The 16,470-nt window shown below is 41.2% G+C and overlaps 1 protein-coding gene across 4 annotated transcripts in view; it reads right to left on the reverse strand.

The window, feature by feature from the left end:
• The window catches only part of SLC16A3 (solute carrier family 16 member 3), a 48,485-nt gene extending 40,494 nt beyond the window's left edge, over positions 1-7,991 (reverse strand). The window contains exons 1-4 of one of the 4 annotated variants that reach the window (XM_075216769.1): positions 7,910-7,991; positions 7,207-7,266; positions 7,089-7,125; positions 6,922-7,011 (exon numbers count right to left, since the gene is read on the reverse strand). The gene's annotated coding sequence lies outside the window, so the exon portion shown is untranslated. The remainder of the gene's footprint in view (positions 1-6,921; positions 7,012-7,088; positions 7,126-7,206; positions 7,267-7,909) is intronic. The other 3 variants (XM_075216771.1, XM_075216772.1, XM_075216773.1) reach the window with 3 other exon arrangements.
• Positions 7,992-16,470: the final 8,479 nt, after the last annotated feature.

The following is a 16,470-nucleotide window of genomic DNA, read 5'->3' on the forward strand; positions in this document are numbered from 1 at the left end:
CGTGGCAGGACTTATCTCTTGTCCTTGCCTGAAAGTCAAGCCATGTCACAATACATTTCCGATAATTTATCCCGGGGATTCATCAGAAAGTCCTCGTCTCCAGCTGGCCCAGGATTCTTCTTCGTTAAAAAGAAGGATGGGGGCCTTCGCCCCTGTATCGACTACCGACAACTGAACAAAATCACCATCAAGAATCGCTATCTATTAGCCCTCATCACCGATCTTTTTGACAAGATCAGCGGAGCACAAGTCTTTTCCAAACTGGACTTACGAGGGGCCTATAATCTTGTGCGTATTCGTCAAGGAGACGAATGGAAGACTGCGTTCAATACGCGAGACGGACACTTTGAATACCTTGTGATGCCCTTTGGGCTTTGTAACGCTCCCGCAGTCTTCCAGTCCTTTGTCAACGAAGTCTTCCAAGATATCTTATAACGTTTTGTCGTGGTCTATTTGGACGATATCCTGATATTCTCACAAGATATCATTTCCCATCGGTGTCATGTGAAGGAGGTCTTATCACGTTTACGTACCCACCAACTGTACTGTAAACTAGAAAAATGTATCTTCGAGGTCAAGCAGATTCCTTTTCTTGGATACATCGTTTCAGGCTCCGGATTGCGCATGGATCCGCAGAAGGTATCAGCCGTTACTAGTTGGCCCCGTCCCCAGGGTACCAAAGCCATCCAAAGATTTATTGGGTTCGCCAACTACTACAGGCAGTTCATCAAGAACTTTTCCTCTGTAATCGCTCCAATAACTGCCTTGACTCAAAAATCGGCCAATCCTAAGAGTTGGCCTCCTGACGCTCTAGAGGCTTTCGACCGTCTGAAACAGGCCTTTACGTCTGCCCCTGTTCTCTTCCAGCCGGACCAACTAAAACCCTTTTTTCTTGAAGTTGATGCTTCCGCTGTTGGTATAGGGGCAGTCCTGTTCCAGAAATCCGGACTTAGCTCACATCTCCCCTGTGGGTTCTTTTCTAAAAAGTTTCTTAGTCATGAAAAGAATTACGGCATCGTTGACAAGGAGCTCCTCGCGATCAAATCTGCCCTGGAGGAGTGGCGCCATTTCCTGGAAGGCTCCCGTCATCCTGTCACGGTCTTAACGGACCATAAAAATCCGCTCTACATTAGTGAAGCACGGTGTCTCAACCCACGTCAGGCACGATGGGCATCTTTCTTTTCTCGTTTTAACCTAGTCTTGACCTACCATCCTGGTTCCAAAAATATGCGGGCAGATGCTCTTTCCCGGTCATTCGACAATTCTGACCTATGTTCTCCCTCGGAGCCGCTACTCATCATCACCCCCACCAGTATAATTGCCCTACTTGGAACCGAATTTGCGACCCAAAGCTCTACGGTGGGCACACTCCTCTAAACTATCTGGACATGCTGGAGTCAAGAAGACATTTGAGTTCCTACGTCAACGATTCTGGTGGCCAACCTTACATTACGATGTTCGAGGATTCGTGGCTTCCTGTGCCACTTGTGCCCGTTGTAAAGATCCTAGGTCAGCACCTTCTGGTCTTCTGCAACCGCTTCCTATTCCTGATCTTCCATGGCAAAGTATATCTATGGATTTCATCACCGATCTTCCCGTTAGCAACGGGTTTACTACTATTTGGGTTGTGGTCGACAGATTCTCTAAGATGGCTCACTTCGTACCCTTGGTTGCTCTTCCATCTGCATCTCAACTGGCTACTATCTTCATCAAAGAGATCTTTAGGCTTCATGGCTGTCCTCGTGAAATCATCTCGGATCGTGGAGTCCAATTTGTGTCACAGTTCTGGAAGACCGTTTGTAAGATACTCGGCTCTGAACTCAAATATTCTTCTGGCTATCATCCTCAAACCAATGGCCAGACAGAGCACGTCAACCAGGACCTGGAAGTCTTTCTACGATGCTTTTCATCAGAGAACCAATCCAAATGGTCTAGTCTCCTACCCTGGGCAGAATTTGCGCATAATTTTCACCATCACAAATCCTCAGGTTCCTCTCCCTTCTCTGTCGTTTATGGAACCCAACCCACCCTCCCTAACTTCTCCAGTCATATTCCATCTCCGGTACCCGCTGCTGATACTCTGACTCGGGACTTCTCTCGCATTTGGTCAATGACCAAAACCAAACTCCAGGAGACTTCCCAACGTTACAAGCAAGCTGCTGATCGTCATAGAAGAAATATTCCCTTGCTTCAGGTCCATGACAAGGTCTGGTTGTCTACTCGTAACCTCAAACTTCGAGTACCCTCTCAGAAATTGGCTCCACGTTATATTGGCCCTTTCCCTATTACTCATGTTATCAACCCGGTAACCTATAGACTCCGGCTGCCTTCCTCTCTAAGGATCCACAATGTGTTTCATGTTTCCCTCCTCAAGCCACTGATCCTTAATAAATTTCATCGCTTGCCCCTTCACCCTGCTCCTATTCGGACTGCTGTGGGCAAAGAATTTGAAGTCAGTCGCATCGTAGATTTCCGTATCCTTCAAGAACGGCATCAATTCTTGGTTCACTGGAAAGGTTTCGGTCCAGAGGAGAGATCCTGGGTGAATAAAGAAGATCTCCACGCCCCACGTCTATTGAAGCAATTCCTCAAAGGAAAATCTATCCGACAAATAGAGAGAGGAGGTACTGTCACGCGCCGTCCCTGTGTCACGTCCTCCGCACAGGGACGGATGCCTGTGTCCGCTCATAGACGGCCGGTTGCTAGGCAACCGGCCGGCACTTCCGGTTCCCAGCAGCCGCACGTCCCGTTGCTTAGCGGGACGCGATCCACAGTATCCGGCGGTGGTGTTCAGCGTCACCACCGCCATAGGTAGTTCTGCCCCCCTTCTCCTCCTATAAAAGTCTGACTCTGGCACCTAATGAGTGTCAGAGTATTAGGTTCCATCCTAGCTCCAGCGTTCCTGAGTATTCTTCCTGTGACTCCAGTGTATTACCCGGTGTGTTCCTGACTATCCCTATTCTGTGCTCCCTGTGAATTGACCTCGGCTTGTTATTACCATTCTTTTCTGTGCTTCTGATACCTGACCCGGCTAGCCCTGACTACGGATTTGGATTCTCCCTGTGGCATTTCCTGATCTCTTGGTTCTGACCCGGCCTGCCTGACACCGCTTCCATCCTTTCGCTTCACTAGTTGCTCTCTCTGAGGACCGCGACCTGCGTGTTCCCGCAGCGAAGACCATACTTCCTTGCGGGGGTTCCTGGTGAAGACCTGGGACACGTTAGACTCCGCGCCTCTTTGGTGAGTAGTGTCAAATCCAGTAAGCAATACTCTGAGTTCGTGACAACTGAGGGGGCATGATGTTGGAAAAAGCAGGACTGAGGGGACATGATGTTGGAAAAAGCAGGACTGAGGGGACATAATGTTGGAAAAAGCAGGACTGAGGGGGCATGATGTTGGAAAAAGCAGGACTGAGGGGGCATGATGTTGGAAAAAGCAGGACTGAGGGGGCATGATGTTGGAAAAAGCAGGACTGAGGGGGCATGATGTTGGAAAAAGCAGGACTGAGGGGACATGATGTTGGAAAAAGCAGGACTGAGGGGACATGATGTTGGAAAAAGCAGGACTGAGGGGGCATGATGTTGGAAAAAGCAGGACTGGGGGGGCATCATGTTGGAAAAAGCAAGACTGAGGGGACATGATGTTGGAAAAAGCAGGACTGAGGGGGCATAACAGTCATCATTTTATTTCTTATCCTGTCTGTTTTGACCCCCAGACATGAGTGCAAAAAGGAAGAGCTATACCGTTGAGTATAAGCAATTGTGGAGGACTCATAGGGCAAGAATCTTTCAGCTTTCTGTAAAGAAAAGATGTTGGATCTCCGAATGGTCCGAAAATGGCGATCGGAGTACAATAAGCTCAGTCAACAGATGGATAAGGGAAAAGCTAAGAAGCGCAGGTCTGGATCAGGTCGGCAACCCTTATATCCTGAGCTGGAAGACATCATTGGTGAATGGATTGCTGACAGGAGACCAAAGGCGTTGGTTGTGCGCAGGGCTGATATTCAAGCATTTGCCCTTGCAATGGCACCACAGTTCGAAATGCTCCCAGAAGGATTCAAAGCATCACAACACTGGTTGGACGGTTTCCTTCAGCGATATGAACTGTCTCTAAGAAGATCAACAGCACTGTTTAAACTGAAAGATGTTGAAGTTATTAAACGTGCACTTGCATTCAAGTCCTTTGTTGATGGGATCGACTTTTCTAAATACCAAACCTGCAAAATGATTGCTATGGATGAAACTGCAGTGTTTATGGGTAAAGGATCTCAAACGACAGTTAATCACAGGGGTGCCACGTCAATCTACATTCCCACCACTGGCTACGAAAGTGCATGAGTTACCTGTGTTTTGGCAATTCATCTGGATGGAATGAAAGCCACACCTCTAATCATCAGTAAGGGCAAGAAAGATAAGAGTGAACGTGTTTCAGGCATTAACGTTCTTGAAACCGAAAAAGCCTGGTGCACACAAGCAGTTATAAGGAAGTGGCTGGATTTAATGCTGCCACTTGTTTTGCGAGATGACCAAAGAAGTCTGCTGGTCTGGGATTCAGCCAGCACTCACCGCGCTAAAGACATGAAGATCTTCCTTGCAGAGAGAAGGATAGATCAAGTAATGTTTCCCGCAGGAATGACTGCCTATCTCCAGACTCTTGATATTGCAATAAACAGGCCATTCAAAGACCATTTGCGCATGGAAGTCAATGACTACATTGAAAATAGAATGGAAAGAAATCTGCAAGAGGTCGTGACTTGGGTAAAAAAATCATGGGATAAAATTACTGACAGCTGTGTCGCCAATGCACTACGAGCAGGCTACCTGGACAAGACATGCTCATTTAAGGAGAGCTATATTGCTGGACATGACAGATTGGTTCCACTTCTTCTGCCGGAAATGGAGGTGCAAGAAATCCAGGCCGGAATTCGGGGTATGGACACTTATGATGATGTTGTTGAAAAAGATGACCTGACCATTTTTAAATAAAGGTAGGTTTTTTGTTCACACTTAGCTGTTTATTAAAATTGCTGTCAATGTTAATTAAAATAAGACCTACCCCGAAAATAAGGCTAAGCTCTATCCTTTTTTTGGCCCTTCAGAAAAAAAAAGTGTCTTATTATCGGGGAAACACGGTACAATCTAGAGGACTTTATTGCAGTATTTGTGTGCACTCCTTTTTTTCCAAATGCAGCACAACGATTTGATAAATAAAGTCCCAACCCTTTTGCTTCTGGAATCCACAAAGATACAATTTTATCACATTTATGATAAAAATAAGTTTTAATCATAAATATGTTGTGCCTTCCGTGTTGATTATAATAGTTTCGATTGCGATTAGTACGTTATGTCTTGCTAGAGTTAATTACACGATCGCACAGGCAAACAGAGCAAATACACTTACACTCACTTCTACCTTTGTAAATAGTTCACATTTATTAAAGTTCCGACACACATTCATTTATTATTAAGAATTAGATATTATTTATACAAAGATAAGATAAACCTACATTAAAGATAGTTATGGTTCAGGTCCTAAGAAATGTATGGTGTTTGGTCTTATATTAATCCCCATTTCACTAGCAGGAATCCGGTATCATCAGAGAAGTGCCCTGGGGAGTAGCACGCACATCTTTACGAGCTCAGTTGTCCAAGGGAATTCTGCCCAACAATGACAAGGCTGGGACTGGTATCACATTATGACAGAGGGAACCTGTGGATCTCCCTGTTATAATAAGACCAGGGGGTAAATGTATCAAGCTGAGAGTTTTCCTGCGGGTTTGAAAAGTGGAGATGTTGCCTATAGCAACCAATCAGATTCTAGCTATCATTTTGTAGAATGTACTAAATAAATAATATCTAGAATCTGATTGGCTTTTTAAATTTGCCAGAAAACTCTCAGCTTGATACATTTACCCCCAGTCCAGCCTGGTATAGCCTGGTGCTGGTAATTGCTTTTGGAATTAACCCCACATACTTTGACCTTCTATACCTACATTAACCAGCCTGGACTGAGGCATGCTTGTTTAAAAAAAAGGATTTCTTTAAAAAAATATTAGTAATGTTTTTTTAAAAACAGCAATAATGGCCTATTTTTACTCTGATAGCATCAATATAATGCTTATGTTTGGGACTCAAAATGACAGCCTACATTAAATCAGGGACACCATGTCAAACCTCTTCGCTGTTGTCTCCAGTAATGTTAAGTAATGTTTTTTTATATTGAATTAACTTGGATTTTAAGTTAAGTGATCCCTTTTTTTACAGCAATAAAAAGTTATACCTGCAGGGCCTGACTCATGTTCGAACATACATCCATTTGTGCAGTGTACCTTGCGTGAAATAGCTCTGTGCATGCTCAGAAACAGACCTTATGTAAATGAAAGCAATTGCATGCAATTCATATCTAAATGCAAATGACACTTATGACTGCCTACGACTAGATGGACAGAACGGGGGAGGGAAGGGGCGGACTAACGCAATGTACAGTAAGGTTGTGTCAGGGCGTTCTGATGAAGATGCGCCCAAATCAAGTCTTGGGTTTCTCACGGGTACGCTTGGCTGTATCATTTGAGCAGCTACAAGGCATGTGTAAGTGCCGACTAATAGTGATGACTGACATGTCATATTCTTTGTTGTAAAACACTACATGCACAAGCCATCTAATATGATATGTGTGTACCTTTTTCAGTTGTGAACTGTTGGAGGATTTGCTTAAAGAGCCACTAAGCCAAAATACAAATAGATCTATTAATTATAAACAACGCAAAGTCACAGCTGCCACTTATGTCAACTCATGCAACCATCATGTTTGGCACAAATGTCAAACATGATGGTTGCATTGGTTGTTATGGCTGTAACTAAGACCTTGACAGTATAACTTTACAAGTGCCATTGTCATCAGCTAAGTGTGTTTAGTACTTACCAATCATTAGGACCTCTTAATGTGAGATAACAGCTATAGGGAAGGATGCATTTAGACAGACATCAATCCAATCCTATTTTCAAACATGACCTCAAACACAAAATGAAAGAATTGCAAGGACAGAGCCAATAAATCGTTACTTGTCTTGCATCAGCTATTTTGTTTACCAGTGTGTAGCTCTTCTGTGCTGGAGACAATTGATATCTAATGAGAAAAAGAGAGACAGCCTGCATTCTAATGAAAGTCCGGAAACTGAGTTTTATCATGAGATATTTTTTTCTTTACCTTCCTTACATGCTTTGGTACCTTCATACAACAAGACATTCCAAGGAGGATTCCATAGCACTGAAAACAACCGGATAAGGTGAGGTTGGATCTGGTGGTATGTCTTTATATGAGACTTATACCTAGAAAATGAACTTTAATGCACCATTAAAGGGACTCTAACTCTTTTTTTACCTTTGTATTTGTCTAATGTAAATATTAGGGGATGGGTATGTGCTTGGCTAGGTCTGGGAAGGGTCACACATTTAACAAAAAAGCACCAGAGAGGTAGTAGATACAACTCTTGGGAGTTTGTTCCTAGCCTGCACAGAGGTAAAATATAAATCTATATCTAGTATATACATTTCCCTATGCCTGGTGCAATTAAGGAAATAACATGTTTGAGGTTACATAGCCTTTGATAGAGAATTCCACTCAGAGGAATAAATTTACATTAAACTCTCATCCCCAGACATTGAAGACTTACCTTAACTTTGATAATAATCCATTCTACTGCCATTATTTGTAGGACCTTTTTTAATCTCAATGTTTATGATTTTTTTTATATGTTAGCTATGTTGATTTGGTGACTGGATAAAAAAGTATGGAAACCAAGGGAATTCCCGAGACCTGTCCCATCCAGCTATACATGCATTTATTTCATCACTTGCAAAAACTTATAATACATCAATCCATCTCTATAACCCATATTAGTTGCCTGTACCTCAATGTATGTTTCAGTGAAGCAATGCTTGCAGTGTTGGTCTTACAGCTCCAGATCTCTCAGGTTCTTAAATGTTCTCTTCCGTGACAGGAGGAAATGGAAATTCTTATGCAAGCATGTTGTGAACTCAGGGAGCAAATTTTTATTTTTATTTTCATTAAAAACTTTTTCGACTAATTAACCTCCTTATAGTAACCTGCATCTGTACAAGGATTGCTAGTACTCTTAGCCTTAATGTTTATTGGAGATAGTAAGCGAAATTTGGGGCCCTTAGGTAATTTTCCCACCATGGAGCAACCTGGAATAATACGAAGTGCCTTCACGTTGTTCAGATGAATGTAAGAAGACATCTCCACAACATAGAGACCTAGGGCTAGATTTACTAAACTGCGGGTTTGAAAAAGTGGGGATGTTGCCTATAGAAACCAATCAGATTCTAGCTGTCATTTTGTAGAAAGTACTAAATAAATGAAAGCTAGAATCCGATTGGTTGCTATAGGCAACATCCCCACTTTTTCAAACCCGCAGTTTAGTAAATATACCCACTAGAGGCACAAGTTACCAGAAACTTGACCGACACCCTTCACCAGAGATCCACTCTGAAGTCTATCCAGTTACAATATCATCAAGCAAGCTAGACCATCAACTAAGCATGGAGGTGATGTAGCTAACTTCTATAAACCTCATTTATAGCCATCCCACAATGTCCTGATGATTCTTTCTCAGTGTTAACCAATTCATGCAACTTTACAACTAGGCTCAAAAGAATTACACATAATTTGTTTTATAATCCTCCTGCTAGTGGCAGCAAGGATCTCAACAAGTTTCTCTCCCAATTAAAGATCACAATCAGCTAAAATTAAATCCTAAGACTGGAGGATTGCAAAATAAACAGGACAAGTGAATCAAACCAGTGCATTCATACTGTAATACAGGGTCACAACATTCATCAACTAGTCATAGTTGCTACAAGGGTCATGTCTCCCTCTCGGATTAATACTCTAACAATCAGTGGTCGCAGTAAAAATTTAATAGTGATGGTATGGAAATTTAGAAGCCGGGTTCTGCAAAATGTAAGTGAATGGAATTTGATAGTGTTACAATGAAGGCAATAGGTTAAGTGGCAGCATGGAATACCACAGTATACTCACCCACTTTGACCACTGACTTACAATGCTTTAGGTTGTAAGCTATGACAGCGGGGCCCTCCTCCCTCACCCCCCCCCCCTTTCCCACTAATACCACTTTCATACTGCCACCCCGGCAATATCCCGGGTTGTTCATCTGGGATATTGCCGGGGCACAGGGCAGTATAGATAACAAGATTCCCGGGTCGGGCGGGTTCATACTGCACCTGCCCGACCCGGGTTTTAGAAAAAAAAAAGTAAAAATTTTTTTTTAAATTAATTAAAAATACAAAACAAATGTTTACTTAACTTATTTTCAGCCAGCGGTGTCTCCGGTGCGTTGCCGGCTGTCAGGGGGACCTCTGGGTACTAAAATGACGTCATTTCTAGTCCATTAGAAATGACGTCATTTTAGTACCTAGAGGTCCCCCTGACAGCCGGCAACGCACCGGAGACACCGCTGGCTGAAAATAAGTTAAGTAAACATTTGTTTTGTATTTTTAATTAATTAAAATCTTTTTTTTTTACTTCACAATTTTTTTTTTTTACAGTATGAATGGTGAGACCCGGGAATTACACGGGTTGCACCATTCATACTGCAGGCGAGCGGGGTCCAACACGGGAATTACCCCTCGCAAACTCCCGGGTCTAAGTCCCAGGATTTTAGACCCGGGATTTTGTGGTTGGACTATTCATACTTCACCAAGACCCAGGTTTTTGAGCGTGCCTCTGCAAAAACTCGGGTTTTTGGTGCAGTATGAATGCGGTATTACTTCCTACCAGCAACCAAATGGGGTGCTACTGGACTTAGAACCTTTTATTCATCACCCATTTCTCACAGTTTAATGTACTTTTTAATACTTGGCCCAGTGAAAATAATACACATAATACACCGATGCTCTGGTGTATATACTATTTCATGTTATTAGGTACATTTTGCCCTTCCTATTACCTGTAATATGTATGTATTAGAAATAGAAAGAATATTGCCATATTGTGTGAAAATAACAGATCAGCAGAAGTCATGTTGCTTTTGTTAGCTAATGTAATTACCATTTGTCTCAAATGTCCATTGTTATGAGGTGTGGCGTAGACCTGGTTTGTAATCAGAAAAATGTCAGAGTAACTTGACATAGCTAGCTGGCAGCCCATGTTAATTAGGTAGGTCAACAGGTAATCTGAGAAGTATTTAGGTTAGAACTTCTAGATTATATGCAATGTGCCTCCACAGTAATATACTGGCTGAAATAGCATTGGGAAATGTAATAATATGTTTCAATATAGATGTTATTGTATCAAAATGTATCACAGACTCAGATTGTGTAATGTTGCAAACACAATGTGTCAAATGTCTTGTTGTTTCACGCAAGTGTGAAGTGTCATTCCTTGATGTTATATTGTAACCCTTTGTTTAGTGTATCCAGCCAAATAGCTATTTGAGTCAAGCCACTCCATTGTATAATCAAGGTAACAGAAACTGTATGTCTAATAGTTAAAGTGTCCACTGATAGACCCTGTTGTAAGGGGGAGGATTGAGACATTTGAACCTACTCCCTGTGTATACAACCAAGAATATAGAGAGAGCAGAATGCCAAGAAAACGATTCTAGCTGGAGGATCCTGGTGTACAAGACAGCAGCAAAAAGGACTCTGGGATGCATTGTAGTGCTGCTGGAGGAAACCCTACCAGGGCAGAGTCTGTGCAAGCCAGTAACCCAGGCTGGGGGACATAGTAACTGTCTAGCTAAACGGTAGTGGTGATAGTATAGGAGGATAAGACCCTGAAAGAGACTGCGATTATTACTTAGAAGTCCTGACTGCAAGAGGCTGCTGGAGGATACATGCTATCATTTACCCTGTATCTTGGGAACTACTTGCGGTGTTGTGCTGTCGTAATAAAGCCTTATTTTGGATATACGCTGGTCTACCTGAGTGAGTTGAATCCCACAGAGGATAACTGCCATCCCAGCTAAGGGTGGTATCCTCACACTACCCCTCCATTGTCACCATCAGCTACCTTTATCATCCTTGCAATTGCCTGGGAATAGCCCTTTGTTATAATACTTGATTTATGCTACCCTTCATGTATTACTTCTTATGTTTGTTACCCATACTTTTCAGTTCTACTTGTGAAATACACATTTTTGTGAACTTTTCTTTATGTATTGCCATGTATGGTGCTGCAGAACTTTGTGGGTCTAAATAAACAATAATAATAATAACTGATTTCATATATATTGATATGATTGCTTATATGCGCAGACACCACTAATAAGTACTCTCCAATCAACTGCATTTGGTGCTCTACAATTAAACCATCTCTGCCTTCGAAACTTGCGCAATTTGATTGTCTGTTTGACATTCATCTTGTCTACATCTCTAGAAATGCCCAGGTAGCACTTTACTGTTTTTTGGTTCTTGAAACCTATGCTCCCCATGTCACTCGTCATATTTGTGGAAAACAGACTAAGTGGCTAACCAAAGACTTACTTACTCAATTAAGACAAGTTGTGGTGACGCTGCAGAACCGCCGGGCTACAGACCAGCTATCATAATCATCAACATATTTAATTTATAAGGTGCCACAGAATCTGCAGTGTTCTACAATCAAATTAAATATAATTAATATATTATATTAATATAAACAGAACTGTATAGAACCCCCTTGTCTCCAAATTGCACACTGATCCTGTCTCTCGGCTCATGTGTGGTCACCTTAGCTTTGATCTGATTTATGTATTTGTGACTGGATCACTTATAAATAACTTATGGTATAAATTTATTTAAAGGAAATAGCGCTGGGGTGTTTATTTATATAATTGCAAATGACCTATTTTTGATATTGTGTGTATTTTGGTATAGGAATGTCTGGCCAGTGTCATAGGCCAGGGGGATCCATCCACAGCAACCCTGATCTATAGGAAAAGGCCAGGGGTACCAGCCCAGGTACACCAGCAGCGACAGTTACCCAGAAGGAAAGTGGCAAAGTAAGCCCAGCCGGTTCCCAGCCGCAACAGACAGGGTGGCATAGGCGAACAAATAACACAGAACTTGCTGACATGCGCCAACACCAGAAATCAGAGCGAGGGAGTAGACTTTGCAATAATTGTCAAAAATAACTCCTATTGAGAAAAGTCTTTCTAGAAGTCTTCAGATACGTTTCCTGGATGTAGAGGATATTTCAGTTCTTCTATAATGATTGAAGTCAGTTCACCTGTAGTTCATATAACAGCATGAAAAATAGAAAGAAAACAAAACGAAGCAGCACATAGTGCGATCTGTAAACCAATTACATAAAGGAATAGACACCCTTCACAACTAAACAGTGCATCGATAGTAATGAGATCTGGCACCACGTGAGATCGATAATCTTCTTAACCCCTTAGGGTATGTACTCACTAGACACAAACCGAAAAGACAGCCTGTAGATATCATGGAGTGGAATCGTCTTATAACATCATTGGTCTGATATAGAGTGTCACATTGATGCTGTGCTAAGGGGAGAGATATACTGCACTCTTGCTTCTTAGCATGTAATAACTAAAAGTAAGCCCAGCCGGTTCCCAGCCGCAACAGACAGGGTGGCATAGGCGGTCCATTCTGTCACAGTATTACATTACGAAATGCACTGTTAAAGCAGCAATACCATGAGAAAAATAAGGTGTTTTTTCAACATAAATCACTGTGGCAGGCTATAAGAAGAATGTTGATATTTACCATTTTTCCTTGGTTAGTTTCTTCAGGCTGCTATTAATGATTTCTAACTGTGCACAGTGTTCATGGACTACCATGGCAGTCATATGGCACATGATGTAGTGAGCAGTAAGGCTTGGGAATGTTCCTCTGAGCTCTGTCTGCCCTGTGTACTGTATTTCTGTATGTCATTTTGTTATCTGTCCTTGCCGCGATCGCTCTCTTTTGGGTTTGTCACTGGGAGGAAAAGACACTACTCCTCTGGCACTGTGCCACTGCACAATCTATCTCAAATTTGCAAACATTTAGTGCTTGTCCTCTGGGAGGGGGCGTGGTGGGCACGGAGGGTGCAGGTTGCGACAAATTGCGCCATTTATGCCCCACCTGCGCATCATTTTGTCGCAGGGGCTGGGCCAAAATCGCATCATTGAGGCTCCAATCCTGCCTACTTCACTAGTAAGTGGGCATGATGCAGGAGAATTGCCTGCTCTCCCGGGAGACTTATCCGAAATTCGTGAGTCTCTTGGACATTCCAGGAGAGTGGGCAAGTATGAATTCAATCTAGTATGATATGTGTTTACCTTTTACAAGTTGTGAACTGTTAGAGGGTCTGCTTGCAGCACCACTAAGCCAAAATACAAATTGGCTTATGTAATAGATTTACTAATAACATCAGAGATAAAGAAAGAGAATGCACAGATGCAAGTAATTTAAAAAAAAGTAGAAACATTCCTCCTTTATCTACAATGTGTATTTCCAATAACATCCTTACTGTGATTTACTGAAACAGAGAGCGGAAGAAATGCCTCGGAACAAAATATTGCTGTTACTGAATTCGGGGAATCTCTTTTCAGAGCACCCTGTGAGCACGTTTGTTGCTATGGAGATGAGGCCTGGTGTATTAGTGAGGCCTGGATTGGAGCTATGGTTTCTATGGAGACGAGGCCTGAACGAGGCGGCGCAGCCTTGAATTCTTTACAGGAATTGTTTACTTTTTAGAACTGCGGAAACCAGATCTGCCGAGGTGAGGACACGGGGTAGTGACACTGTCTAGTGTACGGGTTTTTTGATAGATAATAATATAGCTCTGCAACAACAAGTACATACTGAGTGCTAATTCATTCACCTGAATTGATGTTTAATGAATAGTATCACGTCTCTACGTAGTTTCTGTTTCTACGCTATAGATATGAATTATGTGAATGTGAATTAAATATCTCTCCAATATATTTTTAAAAATGTATAGTTTTACAGTATTTGTTTTGTTATTATTCTTCTGTTTAGTTTTGTATTCATTGTACAATATATTGGAAGCTTTGTGTCATTTACTAAAATGCAATATACTACCTTATCCACGCACTAAAGGGGTATAATGGGAATGGTGTAATTGTTGGCAAAGAAATACACTTTGCAAATTTTATTTACATGCATTTAATTTTACACAACCTATTATGTTTTATAAAACGAAAACTTGGGTATTTTTCAGGAACAACTACAACACTTTTGGCTTCAGTATAACCAATGTTGCACCTCTCAAATCCCATATTCTTACTTTATCTGCATGGCATGTATAAAAAAAAAGGCCTAACCTTAGCAGAATAGCAGCATGTAAAGGGAGTTTACCCATTTCCTCTATGCAAAATGTGTTGCATACAGCATAGCAATAGGGTTACCAACAATACAATTGCCCATTCATCTACTTTGCTACAGTCTTTTTTTTCTATTATTGTTGAAGATAAACTATGGTATTCGCAATATTTTATAAACCGAGAGAAAATAACTGCGTATATAAAAATGTGTTTACAAAAGCTAGGTGTGAAATTCTATGCTGAGACTTGAAAAACTGAAGATGTTAACATTTACACAAATACATTTATACCTAGCACTGGAAAATAGCAAACAAATATTCATATTGTAATAAATTATCCATGTTATTATATACTTAATGTCATCTGTTTTTCTGTTAACATACCATATCTTGCTATGATACTATTTTTTTTATAATTAAGTTAAATCAATATTACAGCTATGCCTGCATAGGATGAGCATCTTCTGGCAGCAATGAAGTGCTCACCTTGGTGAGGAGGAAGAGACAGGAAACAGGGGCATAGAATTTACATACCTATTTTTTTTTTTTTACATAGCTGTCCCAACACCCCTTAAATAGTGAAATACTTTTTTTGTCATTAGATGATCCCTGTAATATTTGTGCCTTCTTAGAATTTGTAATAATTTAAGATATAGTGTGGAAGCCTTTGACATAATGATTTAAAAAAAAAAAATATCTGCAGATTCACAAAATTACTCGTTGATAACAATAAAATAGCATTTTAAAAGTAATAATATGTAATTTACAAATAAATGTAAATATCAAATTAATAAGAACCTTTTAAGACGACATTTAAAAGACATGTTTGTGAATTCCACTCAATAACTTTTAAAATACTTTGAATCTCGGAAAAAGGACACTCTCAGATACTTGTATTTGAGGTTGGCTGATGGAGACGTACAACTCCCCTTGCATTTTACATTTCTTCTGCATCAAGTAAACACTACTGCTGGAGAAGTGTAATGCTTTTGCCACTTGTGAGCGAGGTCCATCTGTAAAGAAGTTGCCGAACTGTGGCAAACTGCCAGTACAGAATATCATTCCTGGGGGGAAATTTGAAATAGGTGGGGATCGTATCACCTTTCATAGGCACGTGATATAAATAGCTATTGAACCTATTCAATCACATTCCGTCAACACTGGAGATGTCACAGTCCTCTTAAATCATCTAATAATAAATCTGAATCTCTGGCAATAAGAGAACATTGCCTCCACAACTAGACACTACCTCACCTGCAGCACTTTCTCACACTGGTCTCCATGCCACCCACACCTCTAGCCACTGCTGCACATTCACAGTGTTACCAACTGCTCTATCACTCACATTCCCATCTTCTGAAGTCCATGAAATCTGAATTATATCCGTTTCTCTCTGAGCATTGTTATGATCTATATTAAGAATTCTTTGAACATCATCTTGGGAGATTGGATTGATTTTCAACATTCTCCTTCTGCCTCCAAACTACTCTCTATAACCTCCTGTCTTGGCCACTGCCAGTGGAGTGACTCTTCTCACTGCCATGATCTTGTTTACTCCAGACTTTGTTCAGTTCCTGGGTTTTTATAACACTACTTTCCCCTCTCTCAGACCATAACCTTATCAAAGTGTAAGCTCTTCTCTACTAATTTAACCTATTTGCACTCTAACTCTGCTAAGCCTTATCATACCCACAGATATCTCACTTCTGTTAACTTTCCACCTCTCTGCAGCAACTTATTTCCCCAATTTCTACATTCTCCTTTCCTGATTTGGTATTAACACATCTTAATCAAACTTTAGCCACTTACCCTTTCTTCTTTGCATTGACACAATCTCAGGTGTGGGACACTTAAAGAAACCCACTGCCTTCAAAAACTCTCTTGCAAAGTAGAATAACATTGGCAAAGTCTTGTTCTCTTCATGGCTTCATTACTTATACTACTATATATCACTCCTATCAAAATTGTTTGGACACTACCCACAAAAAATACTTTATATCTCTAATCTACGCTCAGGTTTCTAACTCCAAATGCCCCTTTAATACCTCTAAATCTCTTCTCATCCCTCCCACACTAACCCCTCCAATGATGAAAACTGCCTATATCCTGCTTCCTTTTGATAACAGAACAATAAACCCTGCCTTCAAAGCTTGC

Source organism: Mixophyes fleayi, chromosome 6 (assembly GCF_038048845.1).
Source record: "Mixophyes fleayi isolate aMixFle1 chromosome 6, aMixFle1.hap1, whole genome shotgun sequence".
In the NCBI taxonomy this organism is placed as follows: domain Eukaryota; kingdom Metazoa; phylum Chordata; class Amphibia; order Anura; family Limnodynastidae; genus Mixophyes; species Mixophyes fleayi.